The sequence below is a fragment of the Chionomys nivalis genome, unplaced genomic scaffold (genome assembly GCF_950005125.1).
Source record: "Chionomys nivalis unplaced genomic scaffold, mChiNiv1.1 scaffold_28, whole genome shotgun sequence".
NCBI lineage: Eukaryota > Metazoa > Chordata > Mammalia > Rodentia > Cricetidae > Chionomys > Chionomys nivalis.
Window position 1 is genome coordinate 2,157,162 of NW_026646922.1, and position 7,073 is coordinate 2,164,234.

The window sequence follows — 7,073 nt, forward strand, 5'->3', positions numbered from 1 at the left end:
AATAATAATAATTTGTGATTCTAGAGAAGCTAAATAAGAAGGTGAACCCAAATAATAATTTGTGATTCTAGAGAAGCTAAATAAGAAGGTGAACCCAAAGAAAAACATATAAGCATCCCCTTGAACATTAACCTTCATCAGGCGATGAAAGAAGACAGAGACAGAGACCAACATTGGAGCACTGGACTGAAGTCTCACGATCCAAAGGAGGAGCAGAAGGAGAGTGAGCACGAGCAAGGAACTCAGGACTGCGAGGGGTGCACCCACACACTGTGGCAATGGGGATGTTCCATCGGGAACTCACCAAGGCCAGCTGGCCGGGGACTGAAAAAGCATGGGACAAAACCGGTCTCGTTGAACATAATGGACAATGAGGACTACTGAGAACTGAAGAACAATGGCAATGGGTTCTTGATCCTATTGCACGTAATGGCTTTGTGGGAGCCCATGTAGTTTGGATGCTCACCTTAATAGACCTGGATGGAGGTGGGTGGTCCTTGGACCTCCCACAGGGCAGAGAAACCTGTTGCTCTTTGGGCTGAGGAGGAAGGAAGACTTGATTGGGGGAGGGGGGGAATGAGAGGTGGTGGCGGGAAGAGGCAGAAATCTTTAATAATTAAATAAATTAATTAATAAAAAAAGAAAAAAATTTGTAAAATAAAAACAATTGAGAAGCAGGAAAAATGAGCTTCCAGGGCCCAGTTTACTGTCGTGCAAAAAAAATAAAATTCCTTAAGAAGCCGAGGGTAGGATATTTAAAAAAAAATACAAAGATGGCCTAAGAGATTCTTTTCAGAATTCACTTTAATAATAAACCCGTACCTTACTTTAATAAGACTATAACAAGAACAGATTCTAGGCCATGATGTCCAAAGCATGACAGCTGACAGCTGATAAAACACTAAAGGCTTAATTTTCCTACCCTAGCAATCTGCCAGAATTTAACTTATTGAAAGAGGCCAATGTCTTTTTTTGTTCTAATGATGATAGTGCATACTTTCATTTTTTCAATTTTACTCAGCTTTATTAAAGTATAACCAACAGATAAATTTACAGGGTAAATGTCTTGATGCAGATAAACATTACAAAATGTCTAAGTTGAGGTAACCAACTATCATCTCACTTACCTATCACATTTCATTGCTGACATTTAAGATCCACACTCTTTGCAATTTTCAAGTATGTGTTTCTCTTATTCCTTAAAAAGACTACATTTATTTAGCTTTATAATTCTGGGCTACAATACTTTTACAGTGATTTCTGATCTTCAATAAAGAAAGTATGCTGGATCTTGTCATGAAAGTATTTAGCATACATAGATTCAACACAGGCCCTGCTGAACCATTCTGATTCTGATGGTGTCATGAATCTCGCCACACAAACCCCTTAAAGATGAAATGGGCACACACCGCATGCAGATTTTGGTGTTTTCTCAATCTTCTTTGTATGAAAGTAAACAATTCTATTACAAGGGTTTTCTATTCCAATCTATTACAGCATAGTTTTGTTGAGGCAGTTTCTAGAAACTGTGATGTTACATCAATCACTGAGCCATTCTAAAGAGCTACATTATTGTTTATAGCAATTGTGATGTATAATAGACCTCTAGAACATACTCAGCCTAACTAAAACTTTGTACCCTAGGAATAATATCTCCCTAACTCCTCTCCCCAGGCAGCCCCTGATAACCACCATTTTAGCCTCTGTCTCTGAGTTCAACTTTTTATATTGTATTTATAAGTTAAAACAATCAGTATTTCCATGTCTTTCAGTTCTAGGCTTATTTCATTTATTATACTGTCTTCCAGATTAGAAAAATGATTAAGTATGAGTTGTCTTCCACTGTGTGTATACATGCATGCTTGTAAACACCATGCTATCGTTTTCTATTGCTGATCATCTTGTTTCTACTTTTAACTTTCTGAGGGATCTCCATACTATTTTCCATAATGACTGTACCAAGCCATAATTCCACCAACAGCCTATAGAGATTTTTATTATGTCTTTACCAAAATGACTTTGTCTTTTTTTCTTTTTTTTTCTATTATTCTTTTTTTTTGGGGGGGGGGTAATACTGCAAGGTGATCTTGAGTTCACTATGCACTTTGTAGCCAAGGGTGCCCTTACCTAGGTTGAACTCCTAGTTCTCCCACTTCAGCCTTCCAAGAGCTGGGATTAAGGTGTGCACCACAAGCTTTGCTTCTTTTGTCTTTTCCACAATGACCATCTGAACAGAGAAGAGGTAATAATATGATATCTCACTGTGGTTTTACTTTCATTACTCTAATGATTAGTGATATCAAGTATTTTTTCATAGAACTATTAAAAAGAAGCCACTTTCTGATTCATTACTAGTATCACATATAAGTACTTATAGTTTAAAACTGACTTAAAAACTTCAAGCAAAATAAAGCCCTTACTTAGAAAAACGTTCTTCCTCTAGAATTATGGAAGAAACATTTGGCAATTCCCTGCTCCATAAAAATGGTCTTTTCTAGTTGAAAAGCTAATCCTGATACATGATTGCAAAGAACACTGTCTTGCAGGCAACTCTATCTTGAGAAGTCTATAGCCACCCTTACTACTGTGTGTACAACTGCCCCTTTCCTTAACACACACACACACACAAACATGCGTGTGCTTATTGATATTAAACCATTTCCTCAAAAACTAAAAAAAAAAATTAAAAAAAAACTCAACCTTTCAGGAAAAAACAATTCTGCTCATCCTTAATAAAAAAAGAAAGGAAGGAAAAAAAAGTAGTAGGTAGAGGTCAGTGGTGAAGTAACTGAGTGCAAAAAGCCCTGAGTGATATATAAAAAAATGAGCACATGAAAAATGTTCAACATCATTACCAACAAGAACTAAAATGAAAACTACAATGAAGCCTGATGCAGTAGCTCAAATAGAGGCAGGAGAACATCAGGAGGTCAAGAGCAGCCACAGTTACCTAAGAACCAGTTGGAAAAATCAAAACACAAAATACGTACAATGAAAAACTGTCACATACATAAAAGACTAACCAAATTTCTAAAGATGGCAATGCCAAATGCTAGTAATGATGTGAAAGAATTAGAACTTTTTGGCAAGCAAGTTGGTTACTATAACACTAGCAATTCTACTCATGGATAAGCTAAAAGAATCAAAAAAAGATGATCAGCCGGGAAGTGGTGGTACACAGCTTTAGTCCCACCACTCAAGAGGCAGAGGCAGGCAGATCTCTGTGAGTTAGAGGCCAGCTTGGTCTACAAGAGGTAGTTCCAGGACAGTTTCCAAAAGCTACATAGAAACCATGTCTCGAAAAGAACAAAAAAACTAAATTTAAAAAAAAGAAAAGAAAGCATATATTCAAAGACAAATCTATATGTATATGTTTATATAAGAGCTTTATTTATAATAGCCAAGACCCAGAGACAACAAAGATGTCTTCATGAGTAAATGATAAATTGTGGTACTGTTATACTGTGGCAAACTACTCGGCAATTAAAAAAAGTACACTGTTGCTACATTATAGCAAAAGGATAAACATCAGCGCTATGTGGAAAAAGTCAATCCTAGAATGTTAAGTAGGGTATATAAGTTATGGTTCTTTGAAAACCTGATACAAAAACACATGAATGGTTGTCAGGTTGAAAGAGAAAATACAGGCAGAGGGAAATGGGCCAAGCTATAAAAATGGTACCCTGAGCATTCCTTGTGAGGATGAAGTATATCAATTTGACTATCAGAGTACAATATCAATACTGTGGACCTGACATTGTAGTTTTTATAAGATGTTATCAATGGGGAAAACTGAGTAAAGAGTACAGAGGAATCCCTGTATTATTTTATTCAACTACATGCAAATTTATAGTCATCTAAAAATGATTCAAAACCTAAAAGATACCTTCACTCAGATCCACATCTATTTTAAATGTTTTTTCTTGCCAGCGGGTCTCATTGTGTACCCCAGACTACCTAAGAACTTGATACACAGACCAGGCTGCATACAAATTTGAGTTTCTCCTGCCTCCACTTCCCAAGTTCTGGGACGACAGGCTTGCACCACAATGAATATCTGAATGCTTTCAATTATATTTCCTTTGGACTTCAAGAGCTGTTCTCACCCCACCTTCTTCTTTGTTTCTTCAAGGCTCATGGTCTCCACTGACCACCCTTCTTTACCAATGTCATTAAGTCCTTCACCTCACACAAACCCAAACATTTGGCCGGCTCTATTATTACCAAATGTGCTCCATAAAAGCCACTTCTTAAATCAAAGTCCATATGAAAACCAATCAGGTCCAGAGTCTGTTATTTTTATACATCCATATTGCTTGACAAGATCACATTCCATACAGAACCTTTCGAAGTTTACTGTTTACTCGCAGCAGAGCTTCCCCAGGAAACACATTGTTTTCACAGCAATGATGCTTGCTCACTTACTTGACTATTTCACCAAACAATGTGTGTTTCAAAGTTCTAAATTACAGGAAATAGGAGGAAGAATTTTTAAAAATGGCAAGCACAAATGTAAAGAAACAAGTAAAGACACAACTTTCAAAATAGAAAAAAATACAAATTTTAAAAGTACAGATGCTGCCTGGAGTGGTGAGACAAGCCTCTAATCCCAGCACTTGGGAGTCAGATGCAGGTGGATCTCTGCATTTCAGGACAACCTGGTCTACAGAGCAAGTTCCAGGACAGCCAGGACTACACAGAGAAACCCTGCATCAAAAAACCCAAAAGAATAACAATAATACAGATGCTGCCAATAAAAAGAATGAAACTAGACAGGCAATATGTATGAAGAAACTGGTATTCTACTCGGTTATACCAGAACAACAAACATGCTTGAGATCATATCAGGCAAATAAAACCTCCTACAAAACCAGGTCTATAAAGACTATTCTTCTGCAATTTTAACAACAACAACAACAAAAAAGAACTATGTAAAGTGAGGCAGCAAAATGACTTAGCAAGTAAAAGTACTTGCTGCACATGCCTAATGAACTACATACAATCCCCAGAATCCACATGAAGGTGTAACCGGAGAACATACTCCGCAAACTTGCACTCTGACTCTACACACACAACAAAGCACACAAATGTATGCACACACATACACACAAAAAAGTAACTTTTTGAAATTTTATATAAAGCAATACTTTAATTAAAGTCATCATTTTTGACAAATGAACATTATTACTTATCTAACATACAATGTAACAATTACATGGAGTCTTAAACTCCAAAAGAATGGAAATATTCAAATGTCCCAGGTTCGGTGATGTGTACCCATAACCCCAGCATTAAGGTGGAATTGGCAGCAGGAATATGAGTCATCCTAAACTGCATGAGTTCCAGGCCAGCTTAGACTACAGAAGACTACGTAAGACTATAGAAAAACAAACAAACAAACAAACAAATAAATAAATAAATAAGCTAAATACATAAATACCCAAATACTTAGAACTATTTGTGGCTATTATTACTGGTTTAGCTTTTGCATAATCACCAATTTATTCTCAAAGCACATAACTAAATGAAGAAACAAATATAGTACAACGCAAGATGCATGTTAACTCTTCAAGACATAACCTTATGTAGCACTTTACAGAGTCCTAACTCTATATGCACCATTACAAAAACCACTAAAGCTGGGTGTCTGATCACATCCCTTCAATAGTCTGGAGGCAGAGACAGGTAGATCCTTTGAGTTCGTAGCCAGAAAGGACTACATAGCAAAACCCTGTCTCAAAACACAAAACAAATAACACTGACGCTAACAACTGTGTTCTAGACTGCTTAGATGTTTCAATATGTAGCTTATATTTTAAAGTCCTAAATTAGTTGTACAAATATCTCTTACATGCTTAAATTTATCACTCACTTATTGAGAATTATCTAAACTCTTAAAAAAAAAAACTTCATCTGGAGCAGGATAAGTTACAGACATTTCAATTAAATTATTTCCTTGGTCAGAAATAAATGTTCCAGCCAGCATAGTTTCTACATTACTTATCTTTTTTTAAGCTTTTTTTAACTTTATTTCATGTGTATTGGTATAACAATGTCAGATTCTCTTGAACTGGAGTTACAGACAGCTGCGAGCTACCATGTGGGTGCTGGGAATTAAACCCGGGTGTAGCATGAGGGGTCCGGTTGGTTGGGGTTAATGTCGCGCCCGGTACCCCACAGAAACAGCTGACCTGAGCTAGTGAGAGCTCACTGACTCTAGACTGACAGCGGGGAACGTGCAGAAGACCAAATTAGGCCCACTGAATATGGGCTTGGGCAGTCTGTGGGGCCAAAGGCTATAGGACCAGGTTTTATCTCTAGTACTTGAACTGGCATCTAGGAGCACATTCTTTTTGGAGGGATAACGTTGCTCAGGGGAGGGCCTTGGTCCTGCCTCAAGGTGAAGTGTCAGACTTTGTTGACTCCCCACAGGATGCCTTACCCTATGAAGACAGGATGGGGGAGTGGGATGGAGAAGGTGAGGAAAGCAGGAGGAGAGGAAGGGGTGGGAACGGGGATAGTTATGTAAAAGGAGGAGAGTGTATGCTTTAAAAAATCTTAATTAAAAAAAAAAAAGATAAAAATGAAACATTCTTCTGATGTCTATTTTTTAATAAGTAAAAATCTTGGAGAATGGAGCCATCTGATTTCCTAATTGGCAGCTGCTATACACTCCCTTGCTCTAAGTGCCTTCAGCAAAGGGGATGTCAGTCAAGCAGACAACCAAATCACCCTTACACCACTGGAAATTTGGAACATTCTGGGACTGCCTTAGGGAAGCTGCACAATGATCACAACTGCTTGCTCTAATCTCCAGAAATGAAAACATGAGTCCACACACATACACAAACACAAAAAAACAGGACATAGGATATTGTTCTTAACAATCCCAAAATGGAAATGATCAAAATATGCACCACCTTCATGAACAAATAAAATGTGATACAAGTACATTCATACAATGGAGTTTTATTCAGCAATAAAAAGAAATAAAGTCAGATACATAGCCATATGGATAAACCTTGAAAACATTTCTGTAAGTAGCAAAAAAATACTTTGTTGTAATAAGAGCG